Raw genomic sequence first — 16,061 nt, 5'->3', positions numbered from 1 at the left:
TATTTTTTTTCTCCATGAAGCATTCCAAATGAACAAATGTCATCTGTCAAGACTGGTTCATTTTAAATTAATATGTACGGTTAGTGGGTGTTGTTATTTTGCATGTAACAGAACAGTCCTTTAGATCCAAAACATAAAGCTGAGTCTGTTGCAATGATGATTTAATATTCCTTCTCAAATCTAGTTTGGTGCTTGATTCGCAGATATATGGTGCTAATTGTGATCCCTGATCTTGGAACTAGGAAATGATAAATATCATGCCATATATTTCCAGGAAATCCCCAAGAACAGATGGACACATGTGGAGAGCATAGTTAATTTTCAACACTGAAACATTTTTTATATCTTAACTGTAATGGTTATGTTGTAGTTTTCATCTGTGTTTTTCAGATTCTAAAGCTGCTTCAGACTTTACCACAAAGGTGTTAAAAACAAAGTGTTAACTGGAAAGTTTGTGGTTGTTTTTTTTTTTTTTTTTTTTGGCTTCGTTGACTTTTATATTGAAATTCAGAAGGAAATCAATATCACTAATGAAAATGACTAGCATTGAATGAAAGCTAACCATGTACCAGGTGCCATTCTAAATGTTTAAGCCACATTGCCCAGTGTTTTAAGCCAGGTACCCTCACTTTCTGGAGGCTATTGCAGAGGAAAACCAGATCACGGAGCTTAGTCAGCTTGTTGCTGGTTCCACTGCTGGTCATTCTGGCCAAGGTTTGAGTCCACACAGACTGGATTGGGATCCATACAGTTAGGGTTAGCATTATGGCATCATTCCCTGTTAGGAGCTAGCCTCAGAAAATGTCAATAAGAGCTGAGAGCTTCTTTCTCTAATTGCCTCTTGTGGTCAGATGCCTATGTTGCAAAAGTTTTCCTTTTCACTCCATATATCAATTATGTATTACTTTTGGAAGTTAAATATATCTGAAATTAAAATTAATTTATACATTTAATAATACTTTTTGGCCAAGTATAACATGCCAAATTAAATCCCAGCACTGAAGTGCTTATTTGGATGACTTAATATATTTGCCAACCAGACTCAGATCCAGACTCAGACTTTGCTTTTATTCCAAAAGCAAAACAATAGTAGCCCTGGAGATGCTACATAGGGCAAGGATAAAGGGGAACTTTGGCCACCTGATGCGAAGAGCTGACTCATTGGAAAAGAACCTGATGCTGGGGAAGACTGAGGGCAGGAGGAGTAGGGAGCAGCAGAGGATGAGATGGTTGGATGGCATCACTGACTCAATGGACATGAGTTTGAGCTGAGTCCAGGAGATGGGGAAGGACAGGGAAGCCTGTTATGCTGCCATGCATGGAGTCACAAAGAGTCGAACATGACTTAGAGACTGAACAGCAACAAGAAAGGAGAAATATACTGGAAACTAAGTAAACTTTTTAGTGTGTGTGACCCAGCAGGTGTGACTTTATAGACAGCGGTAACCAGATTAAACAAGAGTAACCAGACCAGATGGGAAAGACATTTCAAGTGCTTGGTCAAGAAAAAGGTCATGCATTTCTCAAGTAATGAATGTTAGTGCTTCTCTGACTCTTACTTGTATTCATACCATGCCAATTGGATCTTCATTTTTATCACTATTTTATCATTCTGGAAAAGTCTTCAAATTCAAGGTGTGGCACTGAGAACTGCCATTCTCCTTGTTTTGAGAAAGTGGCTCATTTTATTCATGAACCTGATACAGCCTTACATAACAGCAACTAGGTTTTTGGTTAACTTCACAGCATGCTTAGACCTGTTAGCTCAAAAGCCTGCAAACTTCAAATTTGCATCTTTACATGTTAAATTGTTTTCAAACCAGCCTAAATGAGCAATTTTTTCACCACTCTGGGCCTATTTGTATGTCCTATGAATGCCCCAGCTTTTGCTGGTGTTGATAAGACAATCTCGCGTGGTTATAGGACCCAAGCAGCTACTGTCCTTCAGAGCTTTCCAAGCAGAAACTCCCTGCTGTGCTGCAAGGACACCTTGACTGAAGCCCAGTCTCTGAGCCCTGGCTCCCCAGAGGTTCCCTTGCCCACCCCCTTCCATCTCTGGAAGGTGCCCCTCTGGCTATAAGCCTCTGCACAGGCTTGTGCTAAGAGGGACTTCCCCCTCTCTTGAAATCCGATTGTTGATGTTGCTATTTAGTCACTAAGTCGCATCCAACTCGTTTGCAACCCTATGGACTGTAGCCTGCCAGGATTCTCTGTCCATGGGTTTTTCCAGGCAAGAAAGCTGGAGTGGATTACCATTTCCTTCTTCAGAGGATCTTCCTGATCTAGGGGTTAAAGCTGGGTCTCTTGCATTGGGAAGCAGATTCTTCACCACTGAGCCACCTGGGAAGCCCTGAAACCTGATTGCTGCTGCTGCTGCTGCTAAGTCCCTTCAGTCGTGTCAGACTCTGTGTGACCCCATAGACAGCAGTCCACCAGGCTCCCCCATCCCTGGGATTCTCCAGGCAAGAACACTGGACTGGGTTGCCATTTCCTTCTCCAATGCATGAAAGTGAAAAGTGAAAGTGAAGTCGCTCAGTCCTATCCAACTCTTAGCAACCCCATGGACTGCAGCCCACCAGGCTCCTCTGTCCATGGGAGTTTCCAGGCAAGGAGAAACCTGATTACATACCACCTAATAAACTTGTGTGTTACTGCATCTCTTGGTCATGTCTTCTCCTTTGTCAGCCTCCAAAGGCCTCTCCTTCCCCATCGTGGCTCAAGTCCTAAAGATGGGGGTCACTTGGGCAGGAGTAACTCTCTATGCTTCTTGGGTTCTGCCAAACTGCTATCAAGAGTCCAAGTTATGATTAATTGTCAGGATGTTTTTATTTATCTTAAATTTAATTTGAAAAATTTCTTGGAGTAACTGGTAAACTGGGACAACAAATCTTTTCATCACCAGATCTCTGGAAGTCCACTTGAAAATAAGTTCCTCCCACCTCTCTTTTAAAAAAAGAAAAAACAAACAACTAATGTGGGTAAGAAGGAAGCTCATGGGTAAGATATCACTGAGTCTCTCTGCTCACCACACAACAGGCTCATGAATCTGAGACATGAAGTGGTTGAGGCAAGGAATACAGCTTTACTCAGAGAGCCCGCTGACTGATAAGATGACAGAAAAATTTCTCAAAATAACCATCTTCCCAGAGTCTGGATGCCAGGTTCTTTTGTAGATCAGAGATTGGATGGGGGGGGGATGTTGAGGAAACAAAGTAAAAAGACCATTAATCTTGCAGCTATCTCCTATACTGGCAAGCCTTAGGCAGGAGGATGTGTTAATTTCTTCCTTCCTGCAATCCACAGGTGGACAGGGTTCTAAACAAAAGCACTTTAGCTTAATAGGCAGAGGAGCAGGATTCTCTGAGGCAGGTCTTTATGTATGATTACAATAACAACAGCGATAGAAAACAAGTCAAAGAAACAGTTCAAACATGCAGTCAGAATTGACTTCTCCCTGCAACGAGATGTCCTGCAGACCACCTCTGGGCCAAAATGGCAGATCCGTGGGTCCAGATCCAGATGCCCAGGCTTGCGGTGGTTCTTACCCTGTCATGTTGCTCACCATCAGAACAATTCACGGTGTTTTGCTAGAAGCATTTAAGCCATTTATTGGATAATCACCTCTGTGGATAAAAAGGACACATACAATGCATTTCAGTGATCTCCAGAGACATCTATTACATTTGGGAGTTGCAATCTCTTTTTGAATTGATGTTAGCCACTTTGTTAAAAAGCAAATTCCTTGCAAATAACACTTACCCTTTTGATAATGTCAATTAACCGGGGATGCAAAAAAACCTCCGGATTTTTAAGTATCCATTTCTAGATCAGTTAAATGAGATCAGGAGTCAGGAGGACAGTCCACAGTATAATAGCAAAAAAAAGATCCATGTTAAATGGCAAATGTGCAGGTTTGCAGGCAATTATGAGACCAAACATACGGCATCTATATGCATTAGATGACTCTCATTGGACTTGTTTTAGATGTACAGTGCCCAAATGCCCACGTTATTTACTACAACCTGCTCAGCAACTGAGGGTAATTTTAGCAAGTAATAATTCTGAAATACTTTCTTCCCTATATTCCTTATCTTGCTTTATAAGAAATCTGTCCTGATTTTCTAAAATGCATTTAACACTTAGGTAGGTAAGCCTCAGTATCATGAGGTGTTAATGACTCACCTAATTAAATGATAGATCAGGGCCCTGGGCCCTGTTTTTCCATAAAGAAATCTCTTTTTTTAAACACGGCTTTACTTTTTTGCAGATTTGCAAAAAACAGGAGCAAACAATACTCTAGCAACAAATGTAGCAATTTATTATGTGTGAATGATATGCTGGATTCTATATCAGTGGCTCCATGTGTGTTATTTCTAATGACAGGATATCTTGGAATAAATTGAAGTATGATTTTATGTATTTGAGGAGTTTGGAATTAATAAAGGACACATTGGATGATATATGACATCAAAGCGTGAATCTTGTAAATTATGACTTCAGTGACCAATCATTAGTAATTTGTATTACTATGGGGAAGATTAAAAAACTCATTGGAACCACCCACTTGTAAGCACCTTCAGTTATATATGTATGAGTATATATTTCAATTGTCATTGCATGAACTGCAAATTTATTCTCAATATGGAAAGCACAAGGGAACATATTCTACTTAATCTCTATAGAATATACTCTTATTTTGTCCTTTTTAAAAAAAGCTATAGATTTGCCCTGACTGAACAAAGAAAGAAAAAGGGAATATTTTAGTTCGTAGTTACTTAGTGTATGATTTGACATTAGTATTATTTAAAAGTATGTTTGCTAACTGTTAAAAAAATATGTGAACCGATGACTTTTCTCTATGTAAAAGTTAATTTATTTAACTGTTTGACCTTGACATCATCAGTTTTTATGACATTTGATACAGTTATAAACCAAGGCATCAATTTTTAACTAAAATAATACATTGTAAATTGAGCCATGATGTGTATCCTGAGGCACTACAAAAATATGAAGGGTGTCCATCCAAAATATTCTCTGATTCAGATAATATGTGTAATGTGTGTATTTTAGGGGATGATCACTTAAAATTTTCTACCACTTAGTTTCTAAATGTAGAGTGTGTTGATCACAATAATTTATGAATCAAAAGACTGTGGCCATGCCGTTTTATTGTATTTATTTATTTATTGCCTTTCAATATTAAAGTGTAAACTACTAACTTTCTCTGATTTTCACTAAACCAGTAATTTGGTAATTTGTTTAACCAAATCTTTTTGCCATAGGAAACAGAATTAAACTGTAGTCAGCTTCAATTTCCCTTTTTTATGTATGATGATTCAGTAAAGTTTCACTTGAAAAGACACTATTATACTTAGTATATGTGATGGCACTGAAGCACACTTAACTTTAGCCAAAAACTTAGCCAATTATTATATATAATATTTTATATGTATCACATCATTGAACCTTCATATTAGATGAGGAGATGAGAAAAAGGGAAATAATCAATTACTGACCTCTGAGGCTATAATAGAAAAAAATGTGGACATGCAATTTTTTAGTGCATTTGAGAAAGGAGTGGGAAGTAATGGGGCAAAAAAAAAACCAGATAATAAAATTGCCCCAAGTTCTGTCCGGGCAGAATCCTGGAAGAAAATGATAGCATGATTAGGCTAAAATTCCTCCATTTATCTTAACATTTCTGCTAATGCATTGTTTAGAATTTTGATGGATAAAGAGCAGATGGGAGCAATTTGAGGCTTTGGTTGTCCCTGCCTCTCTGCATTTATTGCAGCCCATGGGTGAAAGAAAGATCAACAGGAATCACATGGAAAATGTCCTGATCCCAACGCTGTCAAAAAGAAAGCACGTGATGTAAAGGAACACCTTTAATGGAAGTGTATACAGCTCTGCAGCTGCTAAGTCGCTTCAGTCGTGTCCGACTCTGTTCGACCCCAAGGTTGTTAAAGGCATCAGCACAGGTAATGAAGACAGAGACTTTACCTTTTTAAAATGGAACAAAAGCACAGAAGAGAGTCAGATGAAAAGGCAAGCCAGTGCCCAATCTGAGAAGGATGACCAGTGAGTGTGGGTGGGACTGACAAAGAGGTCAATGCGGTCTGAAGAAGTTTATCAGCACTTTATACAAGCAATATTTTCTGTCCTTTCTCCCAGGTAAAGCCATCATTATTTTAGGAGAGAAAAAAGAAAAGCAAGGTGAAACCTGGAAATGGTGGCATGGAAATGGTTTTGATGTTGCAATATTATTTGATTTTCTTTCCCTTAGGAAAGGGCAGTGAGCTTATCTTCTAAAAATCCGAGCTTCCTGCTGAGAAGACCTTCAAAGAAAAAGAAAGAAAGGAGAGAGAGCAGAAAACAACACAAAACAAAAAGATAAATCGGGACCTCCCTGGTGGTCCATTGGGTAGGAATCCACCTGCCTGTGCAGAGGACGTGGGTTCGATCCCTGGTCCTGGAAGATTCCACATGCCACAGGGCAACCAAGTAAGCCTGTGAGCCACAACTACTCAACCCACGAATCACAGCTACTGAGCCTGTGTGGTGCAAGTACTGAAGCTGGTGCATTTGGAACCTGTATTCTCTGCAACAAGAGAAGCCATCACAAAGAGAAGTTCATGAACCACAACTAGAGAACTAGAGAGTAGCCCCTGCTCCCTGCAGCTGGAGAAAGCCAGAAAGCAGCAATGAAGACCCAGCGCAACCAACAATGAAATTAATTCATTAATAATTTTAAAAAAGACCCATCAAACTAGAATCAAATGGGTGAAGGGGTCACTGGAGTAAACACATCATCTCAGATCACTTGCTACTTTTCAGCCCTTCCCAGCTTCACTGTGCAACTGTGTCCTGGCTCAGGACCCAGCAGGACAGCACATGGCTTACTCAGGAGAGGGGCCAAGGACGGGTCAGGGGTGTGCTGAAGGAGGACCTTCCAAGATCTCCATCTAGCATTCATCTTCATATGATCCAATAGTGTTTATTAGCCAAGTGAAGTGAAGTGAAGTGAAAGTTGCTCAATCATGTCCAACTCTATGATCCCATAGATTGTAGCCCACCAGGCTCCTCTGTCTATGGAATTCTCCAGGCAAGAATACTGGAGTAGGTAGACATTCCCTTCTCCAGGGGATCTTCCCAACCCAGGGATGGAACCCAGGTCTCCCGCATTTCAGGTGGATTCTTTACCAGCTGAGCTACCAGAGAAGCCCGTTATAGCCAAGGAATTCCTTAAAGTAATCATAGCTCTTTTAAGAAATTCAAGGAGAAAGCAAAGGATGTGTAAAACTCTACAAAGAAAACAAACTCAAAACTGGAGAAAACAGAGCAAGAAACTCTGTTTTTCCTTTTTTTTTTTTTTTTTACATTTTTCTATATAATTTCTTTTCACTTGTATCCTGAGCATGTTTTCTAACAGAGAGATTTCCAGGCATGTGTGCTCACACACACATGCGCACACAGGACTTAGGGAATTAGATCATAAGTGCATTCATATATCATTTAAATAGGACATATGTCAAAACAAGATAAGCTGCCATAGCCGGGAATTATCTGTGGATATTCTGAACTGAACAACTGAGGACTTTGAGGAATTTTCAAACTTTATTCATCGGTATCATCTTAGAAGGAAGGGCACGCAATTAGCCACTCAGGGATTTTAGAAAAGGGGACTTATATATACCAAAATGGCTACTCTGTGAGATGAACTGTGTAATTTTAAAATGAATTGGAAAAATACTGGTTGACATCATCATTACAGGATATACTACACAGGGAAGAGAAAGTAGATTATGGTAGGGTGGCATGATTTAGACCTCCAGGAGAGATTGTACTATGTACATTTAAAAAAAAAGTCAAAACTTTGATTTTAAATACATTACATTCAAATTTGGGGCAGTATTCTTTTCTTTCCCTATTTTTCTCTTCAGCCAGTCATAATTTTGGGCAATTTTATTCAGTAACTTTATTTTGGATCCTAGTTCACTCTTGACAATTGACTTTCTCTTTGTGTCTGTCTATACACTTCAATAATATGATCTGCTGCTGCTAAGTCACTTCAGTCGTGTCCAACTCTGTGTGACCCCATAGACATCAGCCCACCAGGCTCTCCTGCCCCTGGGATTCTCCAGGCAAGAACACTGGAGTGGGTTGCCATTTCCTTCTCCAATGCATGAAAGTGAAAAAGTGAAAGTGAAGACGCTCAGTCGTGTCCGACTCTTAGCGACCCCATGGACTGCAGCCCACCAGGCTCCTCCATCCATGGGATTTTCCAGGCAAGAGTGCTGGAGTGGGGTGCCATTGCCTTCTCCAATGATATGATCAGTGACTCATAACTTTATAGAAGAGTGTTTATTGTCCTAGTGATTTAAACAAATTTGGAATATTTTTCACTGAAAAAATTTGTCTTTTAATATGACAAGAGATTTGAAAGCTTTCATAAGAGCTAATTTAGGATATGATATAATCTAAGACAAGAAGAAATAGACCTAACAGAAGTCTTCAATAATACAGTATCATGTATTAAAGGTATAGTGTTCTCATTTGAGGGGCTTCCCAGGTGGTGCTAGTGGTAAAGAATCTGCCTGCAGAAGCAGGAGACATAAGAGACATGAGTTTGATCCCTGGGTCAGGAAGATTCCCCTGGAGGAGGGCATGGCAATCTACTTCAGGGTTCTTGCCTGGAAAATTCCATGGACAGAGGAGCCTGGCAGGCCACAGTCCATGGAGTTGCAAACAGTCAGACTGGACTGAAGCAACTTATTGTTTTCATTTGAAAGCTGAGAGAGAGAGAGAGAATGTGAGAGAGGGAGAGAGGCTGGTTGATAAAGACAACGAAGAAATTACAGGATCACCTTACCACTAAAAGGCTACTAATGATGTTTTGTTAAAATATTTTATCAAATATGCCACCCTGAACCTAACTCCATTGACTGTTGGAATGCTAACTTTAGGTGACATTGTGGTGCTTTTCAATTAGGTCCTGAAACTACACCATTACCCAGCAGTGCTCATTGTTCATTCATCACATTCTTAGGAACCAAAGAGCTACACCGGCATGAACACTGGCATCTGGAAGGATCGTTATGACCTGCTTTATCTCATGTGGGTGATACACTCTAATTTTAAATATATCTGTCCTTTCAGGCTGCAGAAATTCACAGATGATATGCCAAAGATTTAATCCCCCCCCCATTGTATAAATTTCCTCATGCTTTCTTAATGCTTTTTTCTGCTGTGGAGGAAAACAGATTTTCATGTAGAATGTAAAGTGATGTATGATGTGATGTAGGAACATGTGGAAATGGTGGAGTAGCATGTGAAGCCTGGGTTTCTAAGCTCAAGCACTTGATCCATCACACACTGATATTCTGCATGTGGGCAGTTATTCCAACCTCACTACACTTCCTTTATTAGTGAAGAGTGTTAATATACTATTTACTGCACAGTGTGTAGTGATCAAATAGAGATGAATAGTAAATAAAATATTTACAAAATTATGGCTTTATAAACAAGCATCACACAAACACTTGTTATTTCATGGACAAACTGAGGGAAAACTTCTGTTATTGATTGCCAGCCCAGGGTACCAGATTTCTGACTTTCTCTTTTTCAGCAAGTCCATCTTTATCCACTTCTACCTCAATCACTTACTTCATGGTGACCTAACACTGCTCCATTTGAGAGCAGTCTTGAAACTCTGAAATTCCCCCTTTAATGCCAATTTTCAGCTCCTTTTTACACCGTCCATTCCCTTTGCCTTTTGTTCTCCTCGTGATCTGAAGTTTCTCTGAGTTGATCCTCAGTGCCTGTTCTCATTTTCTAGCTTCTTCTGCCCCTCTGTACATCCATGCCTTTGGTTCTTGCATGGGCTCTGCTACAATTTCTGTCTTGCTAATTATTGGCCCTGAGTAACTGTACTCTTCATACTCTGTTCCCATTTTATTCATCACTGAATGCAACCACCATCACCACTGACGTCTGAATGGGATGCTACAATTTGTAGAATTCTTTTGCACAGGCATGAAATACGCACACAGAGCTGGTTTCATCTCTACAATAGAAATCACACAGCACATTTATTTTCCTCAACAGGTAAATCTCTGAGAATTTTAAGTACCTTGAAGAAATTCACAGAGCTGATAAGCAATGCATCCAGAATTTAAGCAGAAGTCTTCTTACTGAGTTCCAATGCTCTACGACTTTATGTTGGTGAGGTGATGGAATTGGGGAGGATTCGCATGAATTAATCTCTACGAACCTCAACTGGGCTGTTGTACAGTTTCTATGTATTATTTCCCAAGTTGCGGATCTAAACCTCAAAACCTTGAATGCATAATCTCATTCCAGTTTCACTCCATGGTTGACCTAACTTCTGTCTTTCTCCTTAGATCAAGCAAATTCAAAGAATCAATTACCATCTTGTAATTGAAAGCGTCACTTCATCTTCATCCTTTCCCATATTTGCTCTTCTCTGGATCTTAATCTGTCTATAACTCTCTTCTCCATCTGTTCCTAACATCAGTTTCTCCAAGAATTCTTCTCTTACCTCTTTTGATGGAACCTCAGTCTTCAGCTCATTAATTTATTGTTCTTTTTTTCAAGTACATACTCACACTTTATAGACTCTGCCTCTTAACCTGGTGCTCATCCTCACAAGACCCTTCAAGGTGCTCTCTCATCACAGCTGGTTCCTCTCCTCTGCCCCTGGTTTCTCAAAGAACAAACTCAATATCTTCCCTACAAAATAAATACCATTCTATTTACCTGAATCAGAAGGTGACACCACCATTCATCCATGTAACTCCTTTATATTGGGAAGAACGTTTACTCATCTTTGTGTTACTTGGAGGATTAAGCACTGTGCCAAAAACAAAGTAAATGGTAAACAAAGTTTTTAACTTGAAATTTCTAATTTTGAGTTTATAATTGTTTTGACATTAAGGTTCAAACATATTTTGGAATACTTGCACAAAACATTTTAAAGATGTGGTAATTAACATAACTTCTAACTAAGCATATACGTTTGTTGTAACTTTTCTTCATACTCTTAGAGCTTCCTAATGTTCCTCAGTGTTCCGATATAGGTTCCAGAGCCATCGATAATTGCTATCTACAGGTTTAACTGCAGTCTGTGGGGTTGCAAAGAGTTGGAAATGACTGAGCGACTGAACTGAACTGAACAGGTTTAACTATTAGTTTGCTTTTATTATGTTCAGGTATGTTCCTTCTATTCCTGCTTTCTGGAGGGTTTTTATAAACCTCCATCATAAATGGATGTTGAATTTTGTCAAAGGCTTTCTCTGCATCTATTGAGATAATCATATAGTTTTTATTTTTCAATTTGTTAATGTGGTGTATTATGTTGATTGATTTCTGGATATTGAAGAATCCTTGCATCCCTGGGATAAACCCCACTTGGTCATGCTATATTATTTTTTTAATATGTTTTTGGATTCTGTTTGATAGAATTTTGTTAAGGATTTTTGCATCTATGTTCATCAGTGATATTGGCCTGTAGTTTTCTTTATTTGTGGCATCTTTGTCAGGTTTTGGTATTAGGGTGATGGTGGCCTCATAGAATGAGTTTGGAAGTTTACCTTCCTCTGCAATTTTCTGGAAGAGTTTGAGTAGGATAGGTGTTAGCTCTTCTCTAAATTTTTGGCAGAATTCAGCTGTGAAGCTGTCTAGTCCTGGGCTTTTGTTTGCTGAAAGATTTGTGATTACAGTTTAAATTTCCATGCTTATGATGGATCTGTTAAGATTTTCCATTTCTTCCTGGTTCAGTTCTGGAAAATTTTACTTTTTTAAGAATTTGTCCATTTCTTTCAAGTTATCCATTTTATTGGCATATAATTGTTGATAGTAGTCTCTTATGATCCTTTGTATTTCTGTGTTGTCTGTTGTGATCTCTCCATTTTCATTTCTAATTTTGTTGATTAGATTATTCTCCCTTTGTTTCTTGGTGAGTCTGGCTAATGGTTTGTCAATTTTATTTATCTTCTCAAAGAACCAGCTTTTGGCTTTGTTGATTTTTGCTATGGTCTCTTTTGTTTCTTTTGCATTTATTTCTGCCCTAATTTTTAAGATTTCTTTCCTTCTACTAACCCTGGGGTTCTTAATTTCTTCCTTTTCAAGTAGCTTTAGGTGTAGAGTTAGATTATTGACTTTTTTCTTGTTTCTTGAGGTAAGCCTGTATTGCTGTGAACCTTCCCCTTAGCACTGCTTTTACAGTGTCCTGTGAAAGTGCTGCACTCAATATGCCAGCAAATTTGGAAAACTCAGCAGTGGCCACAGGACTGGAAAAGGTCAGTTTTCATACCAATCCCAAAGAAAGGAAATGACAAAGAATGCTAAAACTACCGCGAAATTGCACTCATCTCACACGCTAGTAAAGTAATGCTCAAAATTCTCCAAGCCAGGCTTCAGCAATATGTGAACCGTGAAATTCCAGATGTTCAAGCTGGTTTTAGAAAAGGCAGAGGAACCAGAGATCAAATTGCCAACATCCTCTGGATCATCACAAAAGCAAGAGAGTTCCAGAAAACCATCTATTTCTGCTTTATTGACTACGCCGAAGCCTTTGACTCTGTGGATCACAATAAACTGTGGAAAATTCTTCAAGAGATGGGAATACCAGACCATCTGACTGCCTGTTCAGAAACCTACATACAGGTCAGGAAGCAACAGTTAGAACTGGACATGGAACAACAGACTGGTTCCAAATAGGAAAAGGAGTATGTCAAGGCTGTATATTGTCACCCTGCTTATTTAACGTCTATGCAGAGTACATCATGAGAAACGCTGGGCTGGAAGAAGCACAAACTGGAATCAAGATTGTCGGGAGAAATATCAATAACATCAGATATGCAGATGACACCACCCTTATGGCAGAAAGTGAAGAGGAACTAAAAAGCCTCTTGATGAAAGTGAAAGTGGAGAGTGAAAAAGTTGGCTTAAAGCTCAACATTCAGAAAACGAAGATCATGGCAAATAGATGGGGAAACAGTGGAAACAGTGTCAGACTTTATTTTGGGGAGCTCCAAAATCACTGCAGATGGTGACTGCAGGCATGAAATTAAAAGACGCTTACTCTTTGGAAAGAAAGTTATGACCAACCTAGATAGCATATTGAAAAGCAGAGACATTACTTTGCCAACAAAGGTCCATCTAGTCAGGCTATGGTTTTTCCAGTGGTCATGTATGAATGTAAGAGCTGGACTGTGAAGAAAGCTGAGCGCCAAAGAATTGATGCTTTTGAACTGTGGTGTTGGAGAAGACTCTTGAGAGTCCCTTGGACTGCAAGGAGATCCAACCAGTCCATTCTGAAGGAGATCAGCCCTGGGATTTCTTTGGAAGGAATGATGCTAAAGCTGAAACTCCAGTACTTTGGCCTCCTCATGCGAAGAGTTGACTTATTGGAAAAGACTCTGATGCTGGGAGGGATTGGGGGCAGGAGGAGAAGGGGACGACAGACGATGAGATGGCTGGATAGCATCACTGACTAGATGGACATGAGTCTGAGTGAACTCTGGGAGTTGGTGATGGACAGGGAGACCTGGCGTCCTGCGATTCATGGGGTCACAAAGAGTCGGACATGACTGAGCGACTGAACTGAACTGAAGTGAACTGAAAGGCTATATATGATAAACCCACAGCAAACATTATCCTCAATGGTGAAAAAGTGAAAGCATTTCCCCTAAAGTCAGGAACAAGACAAGGGTGCCCACTCTCACCACTACTATTCAATATAGTTTTTGAAGGTTTCACCAAAGCAATCCGAGCAGTAATGAAATAAAAGGAATCCAGATTGGAAAAGAAGAAGTAAAAGCCTCACTGTTTGCAGTTGACATGATCCTCTACAAGAAAACCCTAAAGACTCCATCAGAAAATTACTAGAGCTAATCAATGAATATAGTAAAGTTTCAGGATATAAAATCAACACACAGAAATCCCTTGCATTCCTATACACTAACAATGGGAAAACAGAAAGAGAAATTAAGGAAACAATTCCATTCACCATTGCAATGAAAAGAATAAAATACTTAGGAATATATACAAAGAAACAAAAGACCTATATATAGAAAACTATAAAACACTGGTGAAAGAGACACTGATGTATAGAACAGTCTTATGGACTCTGTGGGAGAGGGAGAGGGTGGGAAGATTTGGGAGAATGGCATTGAAACATGTAAAATATCATGTATGAAACGAGTTGCCAGTCCAGGTTCGATGCACGATACTGGATGCTTGGGGCTCGTGTACTGGGACGACCCAGAGGGATGGAATGGGGAGGGAGGAGGGAGGAGGGTTCAGGATGGGGAACACATGTATACCAGTGGCAGATTCATTTTGATATTTGGCAAAACTAATACAATTATGTAAAGTTTAAAAATAAAAAAAATACTTAGGAATATATACAAAGAAACAAAAGACCTATATATAAAAAACTATAAAACACTGGTGAAAGAAATCAAAGAGGACACTAATAGATGGAGAAATATACCATGTTAATGGATCAGAAGAATCAATATAGTGAAAATGAGTATACTACCCAAAGCAATCTATAAATTCAATGCAATCCCTATCAAGCTACCAACGGTATTTTTCACAAAACTAGAACAAATAATTTCAAAATTTGTATGGAAATACAAAAAACCTCTAATAGCCAAAGCAATCTTGAGAAAGAAGAATGGAACTGGAGGAATCAACCTGCCTGACTTCAGGCTCTACTACAAAGCCACAGTCATCAAGACAGTATGGTACTGGCAGAAAGACAGAAATATAGATCAATGGAAAAAAATAGAAAGCTCAGAGATAAATCCACACACCTATGGACACCTTATCTTCGACAAAGGAGGCAAGACTATACAATGCAGAAAAGACAATCTCTTTAACATGTGGTGCTGGGAAAACTGGTCAACAACTTGTAAAAGAATGAAACTAGAATACTTTATAACACCATACACAAAAATACTCAAAATGGATTAAAGATCTAAACATAAGACCAGAAACTATAAAACTCCTAGAGAAAAACATAGGCAAAACACTCTCCAACATATACCACAGCAGGATCCTCTATGACTCACCTCCCAGAATATTGGAAATAAAAGCAAAAATAAACAAATGGGACCTAATTAAAATTAAAAGCTTCTTCACAACAAAGGAAACTATAAGCAAGGTGAAAAGACAGCCTTCAGAATGGGAGAAAATAATAGCAAATGAAGCAATGGACAAAGAATTAATCTCAAAAACATATAAGCAACTCCTGTAGCTCAGTTCCAGAAAAATAAACAATCCAATCAAAAAATGGTCCAAAGAACGAAACAGACATTTCTCCAAAGAAGACATACAGATGGCTAACAAACACATGAAAAGATGCTCAACATCACTCTTTATTAGAGAAATGTAAATCAAAACCACAATGAGGTACCATTTCACACCAGTCAGAATGGCTGCTATCCAAAAGTCTACAAGCAATAAATGCTGGAGAGGGTATGGAGAAAAAGGAACCCTCTTACACTGTTGGTGGGAATACAAACTAGTACAGCCACTATGGAGAACAGTGTGGAGATTCCTTAAAAAACTGGAAATAGAACTGCCTTATGATCCAGCAATCCCACACTGGGCATACACACTGAGGAAACCAGAATTGAAAGAGACACATGTACCCCAATGTTCATCGCAGCACTGTTTATAATAGCCAGGACATGGAAGCAACCTAGATGTCCATCAGCAGATGAATGGATAAGAAAGCTGTGGTTCATATACACAATGGAATATTACTCAGCCATTAAAAAGAATACATGAATCAGTTCTAATGAGGTGGATGAAACTGGAATCTATTATACAGAGTGAAGTAAGCCAGAAAGAAAAACACCAATACAGTATACTAACGCATATATATGGAATTTAGAAAGATGGTAATGATAACCCTGTATGTGAGACAGCAAAAGAGACATAGATGTATTGAACAGTCTTTTGGACTCTATGGAAGAGGGTGAGGGTAGGATGGTTTGGGAGAATGGCATTGAAACATGTAAAATATC

Source organism: Bubalus bubalis, chromosome 22 (genome assembly GCF_019923935.1).
Source record: "Bubalus bubalis isolate 160015118507 breed Murrah chromosome 22, NDDB_SH_1, whole genome shotgun sequence".
NCBI lineage: Eukaryota > Metazoa > Chordata > Mammalia > Artiodactyla > Bovidae > Bubalus > Bubalus bubalis.
Note: the sequence above shows the minus strand (reverse complement) of the source record.